Genomic DNA, 23,884 nt, shown 5'->3' with positions numbered 1-23,884 from the left:
CCAGGAGATCAGATTATCTCAACCAACACAGACTTCCCTTCTCTGGTGGTTGAAAACCAGTCACCTCACCATGGGAAAATGCCTAGGGAGAACCCTGCTGGCGCATACTAACAATGGATTTGGCTGGGGAGCAGTTCCAGAGGGCAAGTCCGCACAAGGGAAATGGAAGTTGGAAAAGCAACTGCCGATTAACTTGCTCGAGATCAGGGCGATTCGACTAGGATGATTCCACTGGCAGCAAGACCTGATGGGTCAAGCTACAGTAAAGATACAGTCGGACAACTCCACATCGGTGGCTTGGGCCTATTTATCGCATACCAGGGATCATGGATTTGTTTCAATACATCAAAATACTTGAAGAGGTCAAGACAATACAACGACCCCAAACTCACCAGTAAACGAGCAACATCTTGGTTCCAGACCAACAAGATTGACGTTATGGAATGGCCAGCCCAATCCCCAAAACTTAATCCAATAGAAAACTTCTGGGGTGACCTCAAAAATGCTGTTTCTGAGGCAAAACCAAGAAATGCAGAACTATGGAATCTAATAGGCAGAATGCCAGAAGCTGGTTGACTCCATGCAACACAGATGTGCAGCAGTTCTCAGAGACCGTGGTTATACAACTAAATATTAGTTTAGAGATTCAAAGGAAAGCAAACTCTTGAAACATTGTTCAGTTTGCAGACTGAATGTTTGAGTTTGTAAAGAAGAATGCAGACACTGCTAATATTCCCTTTTCTTCACTTTCTGTAAAGGAATAACACAAATTTGATAAAATGTTCTTCATGTTTTGATTTGGAATAGAATGTGCAGTGTTCCCAATGCATTTGCGTCTATGGAAATAAAAGCTATTATAAGGATTTTGAGCTCTATTCACTTTTTTAAACACACTGCTATTATTCTGAGCACTGATATTATCCTCATTGGGAGTTGAATTTCCCCTATAACACTGTTAGCATCATTGTACTTTTAATTTAATCACCATTGTAGCACAGACGTTGGGAATATGTATGGTTAAATAAAACAGACTTGTCAGTATTAGAGTTGTCTCTATAGCTTTTACATTTATCTTAAGGTGTGTTTGGGTGATCCTTTTGACTGTCATAAGGAAGACATCTTTTAATTTGTCCATCCACATAGAAGGCTAATTAGCATTGATCTACTTGCTTGTTATGTAAGAGAGTAATTAATTTAATTGTTCTGGTTTTGCTGTTTAGAGACATCAGTAAACCATATTTTAAAGGGGTAGTTCATCCTGTGGTTAACTTTCAGTATGCTATGGAATGTGCTATTCTTAGTAACCTTTAAAATTGTCCTAATTTTTTATAGTTGTTTGCAGGCCCAGACTGGCAATCTGTCTGTTTGGGCAAATGCCCAGAAGGGCCACTCTACTTACTGATTAAATGGGCTGCTTTGTGCAGTTAAACTTTAGTCGGTTGCAGCCTGCGGCACCACATACCTTTAATCTCTCAGCCTCCTATGATCTATGATTTGCCTAATCCCCTAAGCGCTTTGCTCCCGCACCCTATTTCATGCGACCCAGCCTCACTATTCAGCTGAATATCTGCATAGCGATAGGGACTGTGCATAGGCCTCAGAATGGGAGGGGGACCTTTTCACAGCAGCTGCCTAATTTTAATAGCATTCTCCCTAACTCAGTAAATAACATTCGCTGGCCACAGAATGTAATTTACATTTAAAACACGTTAAATATATATTATCTTATCTTCTAATGTAGAGCTGCTCATCTTACACAGTACCGTGGTAATGGACATTTTGCAGAGTAATGAACTTTGAACGTCGCACTCACTTTCCAGCTGCAGGGCACACACAGCACATTGTAAGGAAGATGTTTTCTCCTTAGAAAATATATATTTAACCAGCTTTAAAGCTGTGGCCAATATATTTTATTGACTGAGTTAGCAGGGAGAATGACAGCAAGGGGTAAATTGGATTTAAAGTGATACTGACACCAAAAACCATTCTTCAAAATATTAATGTACATTACCTATAGCTCATGTTGATCGTTTTTTGCTACTGACAGTTTTGCCAACCTTACTGTCCCTTCTCAACTCGTCAGAGTTTCTAATGCTAACAGACTACTGAAGCTCAAATATTGCAGCCCCCTCATAGAGGAACCTGGGGATCAGATGTGTAATGTAAAAGCATCTGCAAATAGTTTTATGGCAAAATTATAGATCACATGCAAAGACAATGTTATGATAGATGTAAAAAAAAGGTTTAATTTTTGGTGTCAGTCAGGCCCGGATTTGTGGCGAGGCCACAAAGGCCCGGGCCTAGGGCGGCAACATTTGAGGGGCGGCATGCCGCACAGCCGCAGCTAGAGTAGCACTGGGAGCCGCACACTCGCATGGGAGGATGTGACCACATTCGCGCACCAGCAGGCACTAGGACCTGATGCGCAATGACTCTGACGCGACTCCGCCTAATACAGCTGGATTTGGCAGAGGAAGCGGCGCACATGCTAGGAATGTGACGGAGGAAGATTTCAGTAGCTTCCTATTCGCTCGAAGGGGGAGGATGTGAGTGCGTTCACCGCCAGGCACTAGGACCCGGTACCCGGCACATGCACTCACAGGGGGGGTGGGCGGGCGCTAGGAACCAGGCGGCCTATGGGCGGCAAAAAGGTAAATCCGGCCCTGGTGTCAGTATCTCTTTAAGTAGGTGAGAATAAAGTTGTATATTTTTAAAAGAAAATGGAAGAAAAACAAGGCTAAACAAGGCATATGATTAATGAGGGAACACAAAGAGAAATAAAGAGAAGAAAGGAAAAGCACAGAATGCACAGAAAAGAAAGAGCAAATTGAAGGAGACAGGTGACCAGCATCTCAAAAACTTTTTGTATGTTATAGAATGCCCAATAACAACTTCAATTACTGCTTTTTTTTGTATTTGTTTCATAGTTTTGTAAAACATGTTTCTATTTCTAGCAACTTTTCAACTAGTGTTCATATTTTTTTGTAATGTATTAAATTATTTGCTTCTTCTGTCTCTTTCAGCTGTAAAATGGAGGTCACTCATATGTATCATTTATATAGGCAAATGCACTGATGAATTATAGCATCTATGCCAGTATATCACAGTTATTTTGAGGATCATTTGCATACATGGAGGGTGAATAGACCGACGTGGACACCAATATATACGTTTTAACCCAATATATAAGTGAGGCTGAGTACAAGAGCATTGTGTGTTTACATGTGAGCTGCTTTGATTTTTTTTGCCCGGCTGCTTTTTACTCCCAGTCCGGCTCTGGTTGTTTGCCTTCCTCTTCTGCTTCCTTTCACCATTCAAATGGGGTTACTGACCCTAGCAGCAAAAAAACTATTGCTGTGCATTTTTTAAAAAATGTTTTATTGTTATTGTTACTTTTTAATTAAATGTAAAAACAAGACCAATTGCAAAGAATATCACCATTCACATCATACTAACAGTTAATATAAAGGCTGTTAAAGCTGTTTGGTAACTGATTTCATCGTAGGAAAGTCTGCCACCAACGGACAGACAATAAAGCTTAAGTTAGACCACAGTGTCCAAATATATCAGAGCTGCTTCACATTTCTGGCAAGCAGATTTATTACAGCACATAAATCATATATTATCTAAAGAATCCATCCTTAAACCTCTGCTTTATAATATCTGTTCAATTCTCATTAGCGACTCCACATAGCTGTCTATATAAGTGGTCCTGAGAAACCATACACTCAAGCACTCCACTTACAAGGGGTAATTACTGTAGTTTTATGAGCTTTATTTTTTTAGATGTGCTATTTAGATTTGGTTTGTAACTGGTGTTTGCTTTAAAAACTAAGTTTATTTGACGTAAACCTAACCTCAATCTTGTTGATGACGAATATTGTAAAATGGTTTATTTCACAATCACCCCTATTACTAAAGGTCATCTAAAGGCAAAACATTCTAATCTCTCATATGGATCCATTGTGCAATATAACTTCATGCAAGTATGTGGCTGCACAGAAAGCTTGGCATCAGACGTACATGGTACACATACATGCTTGTATGGATCTATTTATAGGTATGGAATCTGTTATACAGAATGCTTGGGACCTTTGGTTTTCTGGATAATGGATTTTCCGTAATTTGGATCTTCATACTAGTAGAAAATTATGTAAACATTAAATTAAATAAACATTAAATAAACCCAATAGGCTGTTTTTTCTTCCAACAAGGATTAATTATGTAGCGCTATAGTAAATTGAGTGCACCTTACTCTACTATAAGCTTCACTCCCAGTACATATGCTCCGGATGAGCCCTTAAAACCTTAGGGAGTGAGCCTTGGCATCGAGGTGGAAGCAAGGTGTAGTGCAACGGTAACTGTATCCAGGGTGCAAAGAATTGGGCGCCAGTGGTTCTTATAACTTAACCAAATAACAGATTTATTGAGCACAGTTTACAATCCTCATTGGAGTGTACATAGATCGGAACATTGCAGGTTCATACAGTACACCTTTGGTCAGTATGATTCTCCTCAGAGATAGGAAGAATACATGCAGCTTTGAGGAGGTACACCCAGTTTTCAGCCTTTTCCCTAAGTGGAACCTGAGGGGAATCTATCTACTCTAGGTCTGTACACTTAGTCCCTACTTCTGGGCAATGAGTACCCTGGGATCTTAATCCCACTACAATCCTCGTAGGAGCCTCAAACTGCTCAGCTAAATAATCTGACTGACTATCACTCCTAGAGTGATCTATAAGGGTGAGAAGCCTATTCTTACTAGACCTGACCTGTCTAGGTTCCACTCGAGCTCTGCCTCCTGCACAGGCTAGAGCCAGCAGAAGATGGACCCTGAAATCATGGCTTCAGAGCCTTTTATACTCCAGCACAGTGCCATCTGCTGGTCACTGTGAGAAGTAGCAAGAGTCAACAGTACCCCTCCTAACTGTATTTTAGGACCCAATTAGGTGTCCATAACATGGAGGGACTGCCTGACAATAATACTAGGGGTGGCTATTTTACACATCCCTACATTCTCCCCCTGGTGAATTCCTTACGTACCGGCAAGGAACATATTCAAATTAAAAGCCAACATACATTGCAACAATAACACAAGTATTGCATTTACTGTATGGTTAACATTTCCTTAGTAGCCTCTCCATAGGCCTACCAGAGAGCAATGGTTAACCCTAAGATTAAGCAGTTAAGGCACATCTTGCTAGAAACCTCTTTATAGGACACAAGCAGTTAAGGTGCATCTTGCTAGAAACCTTTTTGAACCAAACACTTTACCAAAAAGTGATACATAGCCATTACCTTATAACCTCTTCGGGGTTAACAGCAGCATAGAAAAACAGTGGACTGTCACTAAACTTTGCCTTTATTAGCGTCACATTGCATATCATTGTTGCAACACCATAACATTCATCACCATATATAACCATTCTTGGGTACTGTCCATGTACCCTTGGTCAATGAATCTCTGAAAAGAAAGGCACAAGTTAGATATACTGTTTATCCTCAAATACTTTAGCATTCCAGTCCATATAAGAACCCGAACCCACAGTCCTTTTGTATATGCACTTAGGAGGGTAAAGGGAAATGGGATGAACCTACCAACGGGTAGGTGTTAACTGGAATGTTATTGGTCTTTAGACTTAAATCCAACTAGTATGAAAACAGGAAAATCCTTCCCTTGAGAAAGTCAAGTCACTTTAAAGGGACAGGTATAGGCAGTTCAAATCAACTGCAAAATCACTCCCAGTGGAGTATTATCAGGGAAAAAGCAATTTCTCCAGATCCTCAAATCATGTGGAGGAAACAAGCTTTGGTGTCCTCGTAGGGGATGTAATACTTGGGGTGAGGCTTGTCCACCCATTGTCCATTTCCCACATAGACCTCCAGGGAGAAATATTTGGCGGGGTTGTACTTCCCAGAACTCTTGACTGCATTTTTCAGAATGGTACGCCATACCACCACTCTCTTTCAATAGAATGCAGGTACTCCCAATCCTGCTTTCGCCGCACTTCATTTGGGTTGGTGAGACAACTGTGGTGCATTTTCTCTTTCCTCAGGATTTCGTCGATGAGCCAATCCTCATAGGAAGCAGCCACTCTCTCATACACCCACAAAGGAGCATAGGGCATAAAATTGTCAGGTATTGCTGGGTTTCTGGCTCGATACCTTAACCATTTGGCCAGGTGAGCAGCCTGTAGGGTTGCTCGCTATGTGTAACCTGGCCTCTGCAGTCCCAGCCCAGCTGCCGCCTTATTGGCCTCTCCAGCCCCAGCTCAGCTGCAGCCTGCTTGGTATCTACAGCCCCAACCCAGCTGCTGCCTAGTTTAATCAGCCAATCAGGGCTGACTCTTCCCTATTTAAGGGCAGCACTTAGACCACTCCTTGCCAGAGCATTGTATGGTTTTCCTAGTACTGTGGCAGCGCCCCTAACTAGGTAGTTCTAGCTCTTGCCCCTTTTTCCCTTGTTATTCTGCCTTGCCTTGCCTTGCCTTGTCTGCCTGTCCTTGTCTTGCTTTACCTTATCTTGTACCTTCCCAGCCTTGACCTTGATCCGATCCTGCCTTGCATGTTCCTGACTTCTGCTTCCTGTTCCACCTTGTACTGATCTTGTCTTGCCTATTCCTGATTCTTGCTTTCCGACCCTGCCTTGTACCCCTCTCTTGCTATCCTGCTCCAGTCTCCTCTTGCTATCCTGCTCCAGTCTCCTCTTGCTATCCTGCTCCAGTCTCCTCTTGCTATCCTGCTCCAGTCTCCTCTTGCTATCCTGCTCCAGTCTCCTCTTGCTATATCTTGCTCCAGTCCTCTCTTGCTATATCTTGCTCCAGTCCTCTCTTGCTATATCTTGTTCCAGTCCTCTCTTGCTATCCACTCTAGTCTCCTTCTGCACTCTATCCCCAGTTTGATCTGATCTACGCCCGCACCGTCCTGTCCCTTCCAGTCTGTTCCTGTTCCACTCCTGCCCCGTCCAGTCTGTTCCTGTTGAGTCGTTGCCCTCTTCTTCCTTCCTTGTCCAGTCCTGATCTTCGCCCTCTCCGTCCTGTTCTGCACCTGATCCAGACTGACTCTTTGCCCTCATCAACCTGTTCCTGCATTCCCTTCAAGTGTTCCCTAGGCACATACAGCTCCTACATCAAGGACTCGCCCTTTCCCTTCAGTCTCTACAGCGCCCCCTACCTATTCCTTGACAGAATGCTCTGGCCACAAGAGTCTGCAAGGGCTGTTCCTGTGCCTTCTGACCTGATTCCCAAAAAGACTGAATACTCTATTTTGACACGCAGATACTGTGATGGCTCCCCAAGTAAAATTCCTATCTTTCTAGAGGAAGTCCTGCTCCTTTCAGAGAAAGAACACTTTCTGAGTGCTCCTCCAGCCGAGCAAGTTTTGGAGATCATTTTCTTCCTGCTAGAAGGTGAAGCTCGTTCCTGGGCCGAGAACCTACTGAGCAGTAAATCCCCTTTAATCTACAATACTGCTCAGTTTCTGTTGGCATTCCTAGATAAATTTGCCTCAGTTCCCAGGCCGGTTATCCCTCCACAGTCTGCTCCAGGGCCGGCTATCCCTCCGCAGTCTGCTCCAGGGCCGGCTATCCCTCCGCAGTCTGTTCCAGGGCCGGCTATCCCTCCACAGTCTGCTCCAGTTCCAGGGCCGGCTATCCCTCCGCAGTCTGCTCCAGTTCCAGGGCCGGCTATCCCTCCGCAGTCTGCTCCAGGGCCGGCTATCCCTCCGCAGGCTGCTCCAGGGCCGGCTATCCCTCCGCAGTCTGCTCCAGGGCCGGCTATCCCTCCGCAGTCTGCTCCAGGGCCGGCTATCCCTCCGCAGTCTGCTCCAGTTCCAGGGCCGGCTATCCCTCCGCAGTCTGCTCCAGTTCCAGGGCCGGCTATCCCTCCGCAGTCTGCTCCAGTTCCAGGGCCGGCTATCCCTCCGCAGTCTGCTCCAGTTCCAGGGCCGGCTACCCCTCCGCTGTCTGCTGCAGTTCCTGGGCCTGCTACCCCTCAGCAACTGCTTCCCCTGCAGCCTCAGCTGCCTACAGCTCCAGAGGGGGTTTCCCAGCAGCCTCGGCTGCCCACAGCTCCAGAGGGGCCTACCCAGCAGCATCGGCAGCCCACAGCTCCAGAGGGGCCTACCCAGCAGCATCGGCAGCCCACAGTTCCAGTGGGGCCTACCCAGCAGCATCGGCAGCCCACAGTTCCAGTGGGGCCTTCCCTACAGCCGCCATTGCCTTCAGCTCCAGAGCCAGTTCCCCAGCAGCCTCCGCTGCCCATGGCTTCAGCTAGGCTTCCCTGGCGACTGGCTCCCCACTGGCTGCCTCCTGCACTTGTGCTGGCTCCCCAGCGGCTGCCTCCTGTACCCATGCCTTGTCCTGTGCCCCCAGAAGTGGGGCTTCTGCCTTGTCCTGTGCCCCCAGAAGGGGGGCTTGTGCCTGACCCTGTGCCCCCAGAAGGGGGGCTTGTGCCTGGCCCTGTGCCCCCAGAAGGGGGGCTTGTGCCTGGCCCTGTGCCCCCAGAAGGGGGGCTTGTGCCTGGCCCTGTGCCCCCAGAAGGGGGGCTTGTGCCTGGCCCTGTGCCCCCAGAAGGGGGGCTTGTGCCTGGCCCTGTGCCCCCAGAAGGGGGCTTGTGCCTGGCCCTGTGCCCCCAGAAGGGGGGCTTGTGCCTGGCCCTGTGCCCCCAGAAGGGGGGCTTGTGCCTGGCCCTGTGCCCCCAGAAGGGGGGCTTGTGCCTGGCCCTGTGCCCCCAGAAGGGGGGCTTGTGCCTGGCCCTGTGCCCCAGAAGGGGGGCTTGTGCCTGGCCCTGTGCCCCCAGAAGGGGGGCTTGTGCCTGGCCCTGTGCCCCCAGAAGGGGGGCTTGTGCCTGGCCCTGTGCCCCCAGAAGGGGGGCTTGTGCCTGGCCCTGTGCCCCCAGAAGGGGGGCTTGTGCCTGGCCCTGTGCCCCCAGAAGGGGGGCTTGTGCCTGGCCCTGTGCCCCCAGAAGGGGGGCTTGTGCCTGGCCCTGTGCCCCCAGAAGGGGGGCTTCTGCCGTGTCTTAACACAGTGACTGTACCAACTCCTAAAATAACGTTCAAAACCCAGGCACTCATGTGGAGGGCACCCGCGAGGGTGGAGTTGCCTATACTGTTGCCAAGTCCCAGGGCACCCACCAGGGTGGCTCTTCCGAGTCCTAGGGCACCCGCCAGGGTGGCTCTGCCGAGCATCAGGGCACCCGCCAGGGTGGCTCTGCCGAGCATCAGGGCACCCGCCAGGGTGGCTCTGCCGAGCTCCAGGGTGGCTAATACTATAGCATTACCTCCTAGTTGGGCACCCTTGTGGGTAGTTCTGCCCATAGCATTGCCAGTTCCCCAGGCGCATGAAAATGTTGGGTCACTGTGGCGCCTGGGAGTCGCCTTGTGAGGGGGGGGGATACTGTCAGGTATTGCTGGGATTCGAGCCTGGGACCTTTGGGTTTCAGGCTAGATACCTTAACCATTTGGCCAGGTGAGCAGCCTGTAGGGTTGCTCGCTATGTGTAACCTGGCCTCTGCAGTCCCAGCCCAGCTGCCGCCTGATTGGCCTCTCCAGCCCCAGCTCAGCTGCCGCCTGTTTGGCATCTACAGCCCCAACCCAGCTGCTGCCTAGTTTAATCAGCCAATCAGGGCTGACTCTTCCCTATTTAAGGGCAGCACTTAGACCACTCCTTGCCAGAGCATTGTATGGTTTTCCTAGTACTGCGGCAGCGCCCCTAACTAGGTAGTTCTAGCTCTTGCCCCTTTTTCCCTTGTTATTCTGCCTTGCCTTGCCTTGCCTTGCCTTGCCTTGCCTTGTCTGCCTGTCCTTGTCTTGCTTTACCTTATCTTGTACCTTCCCAGCCTTGACCTTGCGCCGATCCTGCCTTGCTTGTTCCTGACTTCTGCTTCCTGTTCCACCTTGTACCTTGCCCTGACTTCACCTTGTACTGATCTTGTCTTGCCTATTCCTGATTCTTGCTTTCCGACCCTGCCTTGTACCCCTCTCTTGCTATCCTGCTCCAGTCTCCTCTTGCTATCCTGCTCCAGTCTCCTCTTGCTATCCTGCTCCAGTCTCCTCTTGCTATCCTGCTCCAGTCTCCTCTTGCTATCCTGCTCCAGTCTCCTCTTGCTATCCTGCTCCAGTCTCCTCTTGCTATCCTGCTCCAGTCTCCTCTTGCTATCCTGCTCCAGTCTCCTCTTGCTATCCTGCTCCAGTCTCCTCTTGCTATCCTGCTCCAGTCTCCTCTTGCTATCCTGCTCCAGTCTCCTCTTGCTATCCTGCTCCAGTCTCCTCTTGCTATCCTGCTCCAGTCTCCTCTTGCTATCCTGCTCCAGTCTCCTCTTGCTATCCTGCTCCAGTCTCCTCTTGCTATCCTGCTCCAGTCTCCTCTTGCTATCCTGCTCCAGTCTCCTCTTGCTATCCTGCTCCAGTCTCCTCTTGCTATCCTGCTCCAGTCTCCTCTTGCTATCCTGCTCCAGTCTCCTCTTGCTATCTCCTGCTCCAGTCCTCTCTTGCTATATCCTGCTCCAGTCCTCTCTTGCTATATCTTGCTCCAGTCCTCTCTTGCTATATCTTGCTCCAGTCCTCTCTTGCTATATCTTGCTCCAGTCCTCTCTTGCTATCCACTCTAGTCTCCTTCTGCACTCTATCCCCAGTTTGATCTGATCTACGCCCGCACCGTCCTGTCCCTTCCAGTCTGTTCCTGTTCCACTCCTGCCCCGTCCAGTCTGTTCCTGTTGAGTCATCGCCCTCTTCTTCCTTCCTTGTCCAGTCCTGATCTTCGCCCTCTCCGTCCTGTTCTGCACCTGATCCAGACTGACTCTTTGCCCTCATCAACCTGTTCCTGCATTCCCTTCAAGTGTTCCCTAGGTACATACAGCTCCTGCCTCAAGGACTCGCCCTTTCCCTTCAGTCTCTACAGCGCCCCCTACCTATTCCTTGACAAAAATAGCCCCATTTTCTGTAAACTCAAAAGTTTATCACCCTTGCACTCGGGAAACAGACCTGAAAATGTTGGGATCTGCTCATCCAGTCAGGACCCAGAAATGCTTCTCTTCCTCTGGACCTATCTTGGGAGGTGCAGTGAAGCTGCGAGACATAAAGTCTTTGGGAGCAGGTTGATCATCCAACTCTGGGCTTTCCTCATCATATATTATACATCAATTGGGAGTCCACATCTGATTTACATTTAATTAAGCCTAAGGGACTCGCCCCAGTTCTCAGGCGATCATATATAAGAAAATCCTTTATCCAAAGATAACTGTCCCAAGGCTTTTGTTTTCATAAAAAATATTGTTTTATTAAATTAGCATTAAAATTCAGTTACAAACAACCCCACCAGGCCCACCTTTCTTCATCATACTCCTCCCATCCTGGGGCAGTCGCCATGGTGGGATCCACTTTGGGTTTAGGGATATTCGCCACCCAGTCCTTTTCACCAGCCAAAAATATCTTTCCCCACTCAAGATGATAAAGTTCAGATACATGGGTGCTTTCCCCTGGCTCACTAGGAGTTACATGCACCATCACTTTGGGGTTGCAAGACTGTACTGGTTCACTAACCACCAATCTTTGACACTTGCACCGAATTTGTGCAGCATTCTCTGACACTGACTTCCAGTCATCATCCTCATCTTGGAGGGAAGTCAGCTCTTTCTCCACTTGACTCTCAGACAGTGGGGGATCTCTGAACGTTGGCGTCACTGGCAACACGGACCCAATTCGCCCAAATGAGAATTTGCGCCAATCAATAGCTTGAGTTAGGATTGGAGCACAAGTCGGTGTGTTAAGAGCCGTGTAAGTAGTAAGGGTTACATCCACCCAAGGTCCCGAATTCCTCAACCGCATTTCACTGGCTGAGAGGCTCTCTTTGGGGCCTATCACGGAGGTATCTTCCCGGTTATCTTCGGGGCTTTTCTCCTCTGGGACAGTAACCACGTCCACTGCAGCATTCACTTCAGGCTACAGTGTTTCCACCTTGGGAACTACAGCAACAGCTTCAAGCCTGAAGTCTGCAGTAGGCTCTGACACAATCTCACTATCTGCGTCTCCCCCTGGTGCAATCGGCACTGTCGCCACTGAAAGCATGGGCGTTGGCGACACCATAATTTCACCCCCACTCTCGGGCTCTTCTGGGACAGGGGCAGCGCCCGCATAAACTGTCCAGCCTGACGGGCTTACCTCACTAACCTCACTGGGGTGCCTCGCCATGACTCTGGAGGCACCTCCTCTGTTTGGTCTGGCACGCCTCCTTTGCCTCTTTCGCGCGCTCCCCAACTTAACCCTTACTGATAAGGGTAGTGACGGGGAACATGACGCAGTACAAAATTCCACAGCAACAACTTCTTCGGAAACTCCCCCTGGTGGATCACTCTCAGCAGGGGTACATTCGGGCATCATAGTAACACAGGCCACTTCTATGGCAGGGGAGTTTTCCATATTCAGTGCACACAACTCCGTCGTTAATAAAGCAATAGTCGAATCTACTTCCAAACATGGGGACACATTAGCACTGGGCCCAGACTCTTCCTGGGGCAAGGCCACTACATCACTCGCATCTCCCTTGTCAACTAGGGAGAGGGAAATTACAGTTATTGGAGGGCTTTCTTCTAGCAACAACGCTACTGGGCTCTCAGGCTCACACGGCAGCTCAGTAGCAAGGGCCTCCTCCGTCGAGCAATCCCCTCTATTAATGGATTCAATTAGTCCCATATTCTCCCTTGATTCTACCGGGCCCTCCGGCTCAGACGGTAGTTCGTCCTCCGGGTAATCTACTCTGTCAATGGACCCCAGTAACCCCTACACTCTCTGCATCTTCAGCAGTGGCATAACTAGGGAGGAAGCAGACCCCGCAGCTGCGGGGGGGCCCGGGAGGAGAGGGGGCCCAGCCAAAATTGATGTCCTCCTGGCTGATGAATGCAGCCAGCATCGCATCGGGTGTTTGATCCGTCATCCGTCTCCACTGCCACTGGCCCTACCTCCTCTCCAGGCATCCTCCCGAGTTACGCCACTGCTCCCGAGTCCGCCTCATTCTTACTTCCGTCCTCTCTCTCTCTCTGCTCGTCTGACGTCTGTACTCGCCTCTCGTCCGCCCTCCCTCTTCCTCTTGTGTCGTCATGTGGACGTCGCACGTTGTGATGTGAGTCACGTGACGTGACTGACGGTGCAGGTGAGGCAGGGAGAGCGGAAGAAGCAAGATTAGGCAGAGGCTGCCTGTCTGCACTGGCACCGCATAACTGCTGGACTCGGGGCGGGCTGGTCGGACTAGGAGCTGCCTGTGCTGCTGCTGCTGTGCATGTGAGACAGAGAGTGGAGATGAGTACGTACCGTACGTTTCCCACTTTCCCCCCCGGACCCAGTGTTTGTACCTGTGTGTGACTGTGGATGGTGCTGGCTGTGTCTGTCTGTACTGTATACCTAATAAAATGTGTGGGAATACGATGCTGCAGGGTCAAAGTTTTGGGGGGATTTTTGAAAGTTTGAAAACCAAACTACAGATGGAGGAGAGAATTGGGGAATGGAAAATTGTAAAAAAAATTGTAAAAAGTAATAAATCATAAGGAAAGAAGAGACCAGATAGAACACAAAAGGGGAGCAGTATAAAAAGTGCTATAGAGATATTTTAACAGAAAAGGAACTGAGATTAAACAGGTAAAGGGGTTTTGTAGAAAGGGAGAGAAAATCATTACTATCATTAATAACTGGTTTCCTATTAATAAAATTGGGATCATATCACTGGCCTTCATATATATTTATCTTTATTCCCTATTAATAACATTTAGATGATAGATCAACCATCATTTTTACCGGCCAGGCCAGTAAAATACCAACCAGATGCCAACCCTACCTACAAATTGTAAGCAGCAGTCCTGCCCTGCTTTATGCCCTGCTTTATGGCAGCTGAGATTATAGCTATCTGTATAACAGTGCATTCTGTCCCAGCAGCTGCACAGTTGGGGGGCCCATAATTTTTCTTTTGCAGGGGGGCCCTGTTACTTCTAGTTACGCCACTGATCTTCAGAAAGGGTTACAAAGTGCAGCGGCACGGGCCTCACTAAGGTTCTGCAGTGTAAAATAGTCCTGATAGACACACGGGCAGCCTTCTGCAGGGGCTCCTATGGGATACACTCTGGAAGGCCAAGTTTCCTTGTAAGGCTCATCAGGGACCCAGTATAAGAACCTGACCTTTCCCTTTTCCATTGAGGGCCCCTGGGTGACATATTCAAGCCCGTCGAATAACGGGTTATCCATAAGAGCGTGATGCACACTATCTGGAGGGCAACGCTCGGGTATGCCGTCAACCACAACGGCCTGACATGGCTCCACTTTCTCTAAAAGAGTCCACGGATACACAGCAGAGGGGGTTATCACAACCGTTTTCTCCTTTTTGGGGGACTGTGCTGGCAGGCTTGCATAAACACAGGGACAGCCATCCGGCAATCCATGAGGGAAAATCATGGAGAGCCCCTCACCATCATCGGGGAGCTAATTTTCTACTTGCCACAATAGCCGCACAGTGTCCTGAATCTCTGAAGGAGCACGGGCTATGAACCGGTACCCTATAAATCTGGGGAACATACTTAAGGGCCATGCAGCTAGGTACACAGGAGCGAGTGGGTGAACTCCATCTATCACCACCGCTCGGCGTGGGTTAATATCTTCCTTAATAGCCCAGGCATACACTGCATCAGACGTTATCAAGCCTGGGATAACTGAGGGGAAATGGCCCTCTGTTTCTTTAGGCAGTATAGTAGGCATTTTCACTATGGCTCAATACTATACTGTGACTGCGCCAGAATATCTGGGCGGGAGAGAAGAACCACAGAAGTTTCCCACCTCTTTCCTGGCCTTTTTCCTATTGAGTCCGCACCTGCAGCGCCTGTCACACTAAGCTGCAGTGCGGTGTTACAGTTTAACCCTTCGGGCCCCACGTTGGGTGCCAAAATGTAGCGCTATAGTAAATTGAGTGCACCTTACTCTACTATAAGCTTCACTCCCAGTACATATGCTCCGGATGAGACCTTAAAACCTTAGGGAGTGAGCCTTCGCATCGAGGTGGAAGCAAGGTGTAGTGCAACTGTAACTGTATCCAGGGTGCAAAGAATTGGGCGCCAGTGGTTCTTATAACTTAACCAAATAACAGATTTATTGAGCACAGTTTACAATCCTCATTGGAGTGTACATAGATCGGAACATTGCAGGTTCATACAGTACATTGAAGAGGCAGTACTCACAACACCTTTGGTCAGTATGATTCTCCTCAGAGATAGGAAGAATATATGCAGCTTTGAGGAGGTACACCCAGTTTTCAGCCTTTTCCCTAAGTGGAACCTGAGGGGAATCTATCTACCCTAGGTCTGTACACTTAATCCCTACTTCTGGGCAATGAGTACCCTGGGATCTTAATCCCACTACAATCCTCGTAGGAGCCTCAAGATGCTCAGATAAATAATCTGACTATCACTCCTAGAGTGATCTATAAGGGTGAGTAGCCTATTCTTACTAGACCTGACCTGTCTAGGTTCCACTTGAGCTCTGCTTCCTGCACAGACTAGAGCCAGCACAAGATGGACCCTGAAATCATGGCTTCAGAGCCTTTTATACTCTAGCACAGTGCCATGTGCTGGTCACTGTGAGAAGTAGCAAGAGTCAACAGTACCCCTCCCAACTGTATTTTAGGACCCAATTAGGTGTCCATAACATGGAGGGACTGCCTGACAATAATACTAGGGGTGGCTATTTTACACATCCCTACAATTATATCTCAGTTGGGATGAAGTACAATATACTGTTTTATTATTACAGAGAAAAGGGAAATAACTTTTCCAAAATTTGGATTATTTGTATAAAATTAAGTCAATGGGAGATGGCCTTTCCATAGTTCAGAGCTTTCTGGATAACAGGTTTCCGAATAACAGATCCCATACTTGTATTTATTTATATAGCACACAAATGTATGCAGTACAGGTAGAATTACATACATCCGACTTACATACAGTACAACTCACACTTACAAACGGGCTATTACAGTAACATACTGTAGTTTGCTTGACTTTTATTAGCATTTAGCTTTAATAAACTGACTGCCCCAATTCCCTCTGGTATATGTTGTCTACTGCGGAGCACAGAAAGGTAAAAATAAATATGCACAGAAAGGTAAAAATAAATACTATGGTAAGACAAACATCTGTTGCATTTAATAAGTAAATGTATATGTTTCAACTTCCATACAAATTAAACTTAAGAACAAACCTACAAACCCTATCACATACAGGGACTGCCTGTACTGTGCAAGACGTAAACACAAACGGGGGTATAGTTATTATCAGTTATACAGTGACAATAGATAATCTATACATAAGTGCTTAAATGATACTGATGCTAAAAAAAGTACATTAATTTTACCTATACGTAAACGGACTGTTTTGCCAATCTGACTGTTCCTTCTCAGCCTGTGAGTTTCTAATGCTAACAGATTACTATATACGTATATACTCAAGTATAAGCCGAGTTTTTCAGCATCCAAAATGTGCTGAAAAAGTCTACCTCGAGTCAGCGGCAGTAGTTGAGATTGCAGTCACTTTTAATCATTCCTATACCAACGGTTCGCTTGGGGAGAGACTGCAATATCACACAGCGCCCTCTGTTGGTTATATGAAAGAATAACAGTGCGCCCTCTATTGGTTATATGAAAGAATAACAGTGACTGCAATATCACACAGCGCCATCTGTTGGCTATATGAAAGAATAACAGTGACTGCAATATCGCACAGCACCCTCTGTTGGTTATATGAAAGAATAACAGTGCACCCTCTGTTGGTTATATGAAAGAATAACAGTGACTGCAATATCACACAGCACCATCTGTTGGTTATATGAAAGAATAACAGTGCACCCTCTGTTGGTTATATGAAAGAATAACAGTGACTGCAATATCACACAGCGCCCTCTGTTGGTTATATGAAGGATTAACAGTGATGGCAATATCACACAGCGCCCTCTGTTGGTTATACAAAAGATTAACAGTGATGGCAATATCACACAGCACCCTCTGCACATGGTAGTGGGACAATGGGACAATGCACACAGTAATCCGTTTGGCAATTCTCTGTCACCATCAACTTTTCAAAGAAGTCCGGTTGATCGCTGGGGGGGTCGCTTTGGCGGAATGTGCGCTGCTGGGAGACAGGGCTGTAGTTGTGTCTAGGCTTATACTCGAGTCAATAAGTTTTCCCAGTTTTCATAGGTAAAACTAGGTACCTCGGCTTGTACTCGGGTCGGCTTATACTCGAGTATATACGGTATATGGCAGTCCATCATAAGGGAAGATGGGGGATCAGCTAGGTAATGTAAAAGCATCTGCAAATACTTTTATGGCAAAATTATAAATAGCATGCAAAGACAAATTTATGAGAGATGTGAAAAAGGTTTAATTTTTGGTGTCAATGGTGGTTATTTATGAAGTTCACGCAGCATATACAAATGGTTGTATTGCACATGTTTTATCCTGAACACTAAAATATTGGCATCTATCTGATTTTTACAAATTCACATTGCAAAAAAATGTATGCAAATGAAACGTGTGTTTGCGTAAGTGCGGCCACTGTGCGAGGTTGTTGTGCTAGAAAATAGCATTAATGGTAGTTTGAATCCACAATTTGCAAAAACAGTTTGCGAATATTTTCTCTGCCAACAAGGTTGTGGCATAATCAACATAAAGGGGCAGATTTATCAAAGGTCAAGGTGAATTTTTGAATTCCAAAAATTTGAATTTCAAGCTATTTCTTGTGTACTTCAACTAGGGAATAGTTAAAATTCAATTTGAATTTAAAAATGTAAAAATTTAGAATATCGAAATTTATCATGTACTGTCTCTAAAAATGTGACACTTTCGACCATTTTTTTTAGCCTATGGGGGACCTCCTAGAACCTATTTGGAGTCAATTGGTGCGCTGTTACTTAGATTGGTACGATTCAAATTCGGCTGAATATGGCCCTATTTGATCAAGAACTTTGACTTAATTTTGGTTGAATTCGAATTTCAAAGTTTTTCAAATTCGAAATTCGACCTTTGATAAATATGCCCCAGAATGTGCACATAAATATTCACAATATATACATTTTGCCGTAATTTAAGAAGCTCTTGTGGACATTTGCAGTCTGAAAGACAAATTTGAGTTTCTGTTTGCACATTCAATACACCACTCTTATCCAGCTTTATAAATATAGCCATGCATAGGGTAAAGTTTATAAAAAAAAGCCCCAGTGTTGCTTTCATTACACAGTTCGGAAGAGGCCCCTGCCCCAAAACAGAGGTTGGGGGTCAAGGTTTAGGTGGGAAAATAAGCAGTTCAGTCATGGACATGTTAAGCTTAATGTTGTGAGCAGATATCCAAGATGCTACTGGCATTGTGTGAGTTTTGCTTGAATAGCACGGTTGAGATCAGGACAGGAAGAGGAAAGTTTTGTGTTGTCTTTATAGAGGTAATAGGAGAAACTTAAGGATGTCATGTGGTCACCAAGAGAGAGACTGTAAAGTGAGAACAGAAGAGGCCCTGGTACAGAATTTTTAACTACATTTCTAAAGTTTATATTGCAGAACTGGTCCATATGATCTAGAGAAAACATTAAGAGATTACCATGTTTTGTATAACCTACCAGTTTATACTGTATAAACACATATATGTAGTACTTTTACACCATAAATGTAGTTTTACTCGTAACTACTAATGTATTTCTTTTTTGGGCAAGTAAAAACTTTTTTTTAACTTTGTTCTGTTTTATCATACAGATCTCCCCATTCCCCTTTGATTTGGTGAAGCAAGAAGCTGAGAAGTATGCAACCTCAGAATTGGTTTAGTGCCAAGAAGAACACAAAAACATGGGATATTATGACTATGTTAAAGCACGTTTTCTCACCATCCTAAACCATACAAGGCCTGTTTGGTAAGTGGTGTTTATATGACTCTAACATAAAGGGGCACATTTACTAATGAGGCTAACGTTACAAAAAAAGTTATATCAGCAATTTATTTAAATGCAAATAGAACAATTTTAAGCCACCATACATTTTTACCAAAGTAATATCACCAGGTTCCGGCTGTCAAAAAAAAAAGTACACCTGCCACTTTTGCATCTGATAAACTAAAGCACCTCCATGCTTTACCATGAATGTCATTGATTTATGGTGAAAATTAACCAGCGTTTTTTCCAATGCAATGGTGAATGTACACAGTAGAGTATTTATGCCTGCAAAATTTCCGCACATTGTGTTTGCAATGGTGTTAGCGATGTGCAAGTGTTGAAAAAAATGCCGACCTGTGGTGGACCAACCTGGCAGGTTGTGCTACTCCAATTCATACACCCTAGGGTGGAAGCTGAGCATGAGAAGAAGCTCTGCTCTGGCATGGAGAGTTCAGGCATCAGGGGTCATGTTGAATTCAGAACTTGCCTGTGACCTGCCTCTGGGGGCAACTGGATGGCCAAACCTGTCTCAACACAAAAATGCACATACTTTTGCAAGCTTTGATGTGGAAAGATCACAAGCTTGCCCTGTGATGGAAGTGGCTCATTAAGAAAAGCTGGCCATAACTAGAATGTGATCCTTGACCACTTTAATGTTTATATTACTGGTTATACTTTGAGTTTTGAGTCCATGTTGCTTTTATTAACAACAGAGAAAATGTTGATGATCAATAACGGTTATTAATGTATCACATTCCATTGTGTAATGGAGCTCTTAATATGCATGACCAGATAACACAGAATTATAGTTGTGTTCAGAATAATAGCAGTCTGACATCACTAACCCGTTAAATCACTATATTTGGTAGAAATTATATTTCTAAGTGGCAAAAAATTTACCAGTAGGTGTAGTACTGGCTGGGTGCAAGGAGAGGGAGTAAGTGCAAATAACTGTCTGCTGTGTGATTCAGTGTTACCAGACTAAGGTAAACTACTTTTCCTTTTCTTTGTGTGTGGAGTAAACCGTTTGACTATTCGACCATTCGATAGTCGAAGTACTGTCTCTTTAAATATAACTTCGACCACCTACTTCGCCACCTAAAATCTACCAAGCACCAATGTTAGCCTATAAGGAAGGTCCCCATAGACTTTCCTAGATTTTTTTGATTGAAGGAAAATCATTCGATCGATGGATTAAAATCCGATCGAACGCTTTTTCGAAGGAATTGCGGTAAATCCTTCGACTTCGATATTCGAAGTCGAAGGATTTAACTTCGAGGGTTGAATATCGAAGATTAATTAACCCTCGATATTAGACAAATAGTAAATGTGCCCCTATGTGCATTTATTTTGTCTATTTTGTCAGTGATATAGTTTCTAAGGTGCACATTTTTAAAAGTAGCAAACAGTAGTTTTTTTTCCTTCCTCTTTCCTTCTGCTTGCTAATTAAGGGGAAGGAGTAAATTAGGTAAATTCTCACCAGGCTTGGTGTTCTTTGGTTTGATACCTCAATAACTTGTAACTGCATAGTGAGTGTGGGAGCTGCTAAGCGAGTTCTGCATGTAATCTAAGCGTTTAGCAGCGGAAAAACCCTTAAGGCGTTTCAAACTAAAAAGGCGTTTTGAGGAATTACACTTGGGAGACTGTAAGTACCCAGTGTAAAAATGAGTGCAAGTGGGTTTGCTGGTATCACTCAGTGTGTGTCTTGTCACATGTATGTGATGTTGGAGCAGCAGTTCCATGCACTATTTACATATGAAATGCAGGTGGGTTTTCATCTTGGAATTTGAACTGCAGACTCTAAGGGACTTTTGCAGTACTGAGGGCAGTGGCAAGCATGGGGGAGGAGAGGAGGGAAGTAGGAGACAGAAGGGTAGTGGGGCTGGTCCATAGCTCGTCTAAAGCAACAGCTCTGAACTGGCGTGTATGGAGCTGGCTGACTCTCAGAGCATCCTGGGAGGCAGTGTTTTTACTACAGTGGGGGAAGTGCAAGGAAAAAAAGGTTTTATAGGGGATTCAATTATTAGAAAAATGGATAGGGTAATATGTCGTAAAGACATGCTGAACAGTCTGCTGCTTGCCTGGTGCTAGGGTTCAGCATGTGGTGGAACAAGTGGACAGATTATATGGAGGGGCAGGGGAAGACCCAGCGTTCTTGGTTCACATAGGTACAATTTACAAAGTTAGAGGAGGTGGTGAAGTCCTCAAAAATGATTTTAAAAAACTAGGTGAAATGTTGACTTTTTCGATTTGGTGCCTGAAACCTCTGACTTTTTTGGATTTGATGCCTGAAACCATGAAAACTTTCAAGGTAATTTTCCTTGTTTCTAAACTTGTTGCATGACAATTTTAAATTATTGAGAAAAAATGTAAAAATGAAAACTACCAAATCCACACAGGCTTTTTTAGATATTTTCCAGAAATTTCTTGTAACATAGTAACATAGTAAGTTAGGTTGAAAAAAGACATCAAGTTCAACCTTTTAACTCTATTTTAACCTGCCTAACTGCTAGCTAATCTGCAAAAAAGCAAAAAAAAAAAAACCCATTTGAAGGCTCTCCAATTTGCCTCAGAAGGGGATCAACCCTCGGATCAACTTGTACTATAAGCTATCTTCCCTAACTTGCTTGAAAGCCATCCAATCCCTTCTTAAAGCTATCTAATGTATCAGCCTGTACCACTGATTCAGGAAGAGAATTCCACATCTTCACAACTCTCACTTTAAAAAACCCTTTCAGAATATTTACATGGAACCTCCTTTCTTCTAATGGGAATGGGTGACCTTGTGGCAGCTGGAAACACGTATTAGTAAATAAAGTATTAGAGCGATTATTATATGATCCCCTTATATATTTATACATAGTTAGGATGAGCATACCATCTGACAACAATCTCATACTAACGTGCAGTCGACTCACGCCTTCACCCCTGCAACACTAGATGAACTTAGCAAACTTCTAGCCTGCTCAAAACCCACAACCTGCTCCCTTTGACCCCATACCCTCCTCCATCCAATCTCTGATACACTCTCTGCTGCATTTACCCACCTATTCAACCTTTCACACTCCACTGGTACTTTTCCATCCTTATACAAACAAGCACTAATCACTCCTACCCTCAAAAAATCTTCCCTTGATCCCAGCTCTCCTAATTATCGTCCGGTTTCCCTTCTTCCATTCGCATCCAAATTACTAGAAAGACTTGTTTACAAACGCCTGATCCAGCATCTCACTCAAAACTCCATTCTTGACCTCCTGCAATCTGGCTTCCGCCCAAAACACTCAACTGAAACTGCACTCACCAAAGTAACTAATTATCTTCTACTGGCAAAGTCTAGAGGTCACTATTCCATACTCATCCTTTTAGATCTCTCTGCAGCCTTTGACACAGTTGACCACACATTCCTCCTAGACATTCTATACTCAGCATTCGTGACACTGCTCTTTCACGGTTTACATCTTATCTGTCTGACTGTTCCCTTAAAATTCTCTAACATAACTTCTACTACGTTCTCTCTCTCTGTCAGAGTTCCTCACCTTCCACAACTAGTGATGGGCGAATTTTTTTTTTTTGTTTCGCCCCAAATTCGCCCATCACTATTCACAACTCCAATCTGTGCTAAATACTGCTGCTAGACTCATTCATCTATCTCACCGCTCGCTCTCAATCTTCTTTAGAATCAAATTCAAATTACTAACACTCACATTCAAGGCCCTTAATAATGAAGCCCCTCCTTATATTTTATCTTTGATCTCCAAATACACTCCTTCATGCAACCTTTGCTCTGCTTCTGATCTTCGCCTCGCTTCTTCTCTAATTACTTCTGCCCATTCTCATCTACAGGACTTCTCTCGGGCTTCTGCTTTTTTCTGGAACTCTCTGCCTTGAGCTGTCAGACTTTCTCCTTCTTTTCAAACTTTCAAGCCCTCCTTAAAGACCCACCTGTTTAAAGAAGCTTATTCAATGTACCTTAATTAACCTTAGACCATTGTTGTTTCAAAAAATCATAAAATTGTTTCTAAAATACTAATGACTCAATGGTACCCTAACCTTTAGTTTGTAAACTCTAATTTGTAGGGCCCTCTAATGCTATTGTACTCTGTAACCCTTGTTTGTTATCCACCATTTATTCCATTTGTTATAACTAAGGTAAAGTACTGCATATCTTGTCGGCGCTATATAAATAAATAAATGATGATGATGATAGTTATCATATCACCCCTTAAGTACCTCTCCACCAGTGTGAACATTTGACCAGTCTTTCCTCATAGCTAAGATTTTCCATACCTTTTACCATCTTAGTTGCCCTTCTCTGTACCCTCTCTAATTCAATAATGTCCTGTTTGAGCATTGGAGACCAAAACTACGGCATATTCTAGATGGGGCCTTACCAGTGCAATGTACAGTGGAATGCCCCTTTTAATACAGCTCAAGACATTATTTGCCCTTGATGCTGCTGACTGGCATTGCTTGCTACAGCCAAGTTTATCATCTACAAGGACTCCAAGGTCCTTTTCCATAATGGATTTGCCTAGTGCAGTCCCATTAAGGGTATACGTGGCTTGGATATTTTTACATCCCAGGTGCATGACTTTACATTTATCAACATTGAATCTCATTTGTCACTTAGCTGCCCAGATTGCCAGTTTGTCAAGATCATGTTGCAAGGAGGCCACATCCTTGATGGAATAAATTGGGCTGGATAGTTTTGTGTCATCTGCAAAAACTGATACATTACTTATAATACTCTGCCCTAAGTCATTAATGGACAAGTTAAATAAAAGTGGACTCAATACCAAGCCGTGAGGGACCCCACTAAGAATCTGAATTTTACAATTTTTTTCAGATTTGTTGCCAAAAACATTTTCGATTTGCCACCCGAAACCTCAGACTTTTTCAGATTTGATGCCTGAAACCACAAAATGTTTGGAATATTGAATGAAAC

At 45.1% G+C, this 23,884-nt stretch overlaps 1 pseudogene; it reads left to right on the top strand.

The window, feature by feature from the left end:
- Nucleotides 1–23,884, top strand: part of LOC108703348 — a 143,340-nt pseudogene that overhangs the window by 102,485 nt on the left and 16,971 nt on the right.

This window comes from Xenopus laevis, chromosome 7S (assembly GCF_017654675.1).
Source record: "Xenopus laevis strain J_2021 chromosome 7S, Xenopus_laevis_v10.1, whole genome shotgun sequence".
Taxonomy (NCBI): Eukaryota; Metazoa; Chordata; class Amphibia; order Anura; family Pipidae; genus Xenopus; species Xenopus laevis.
This window is presented reverse-complemented; position numbering and strand designations above follow the sequence as displayed.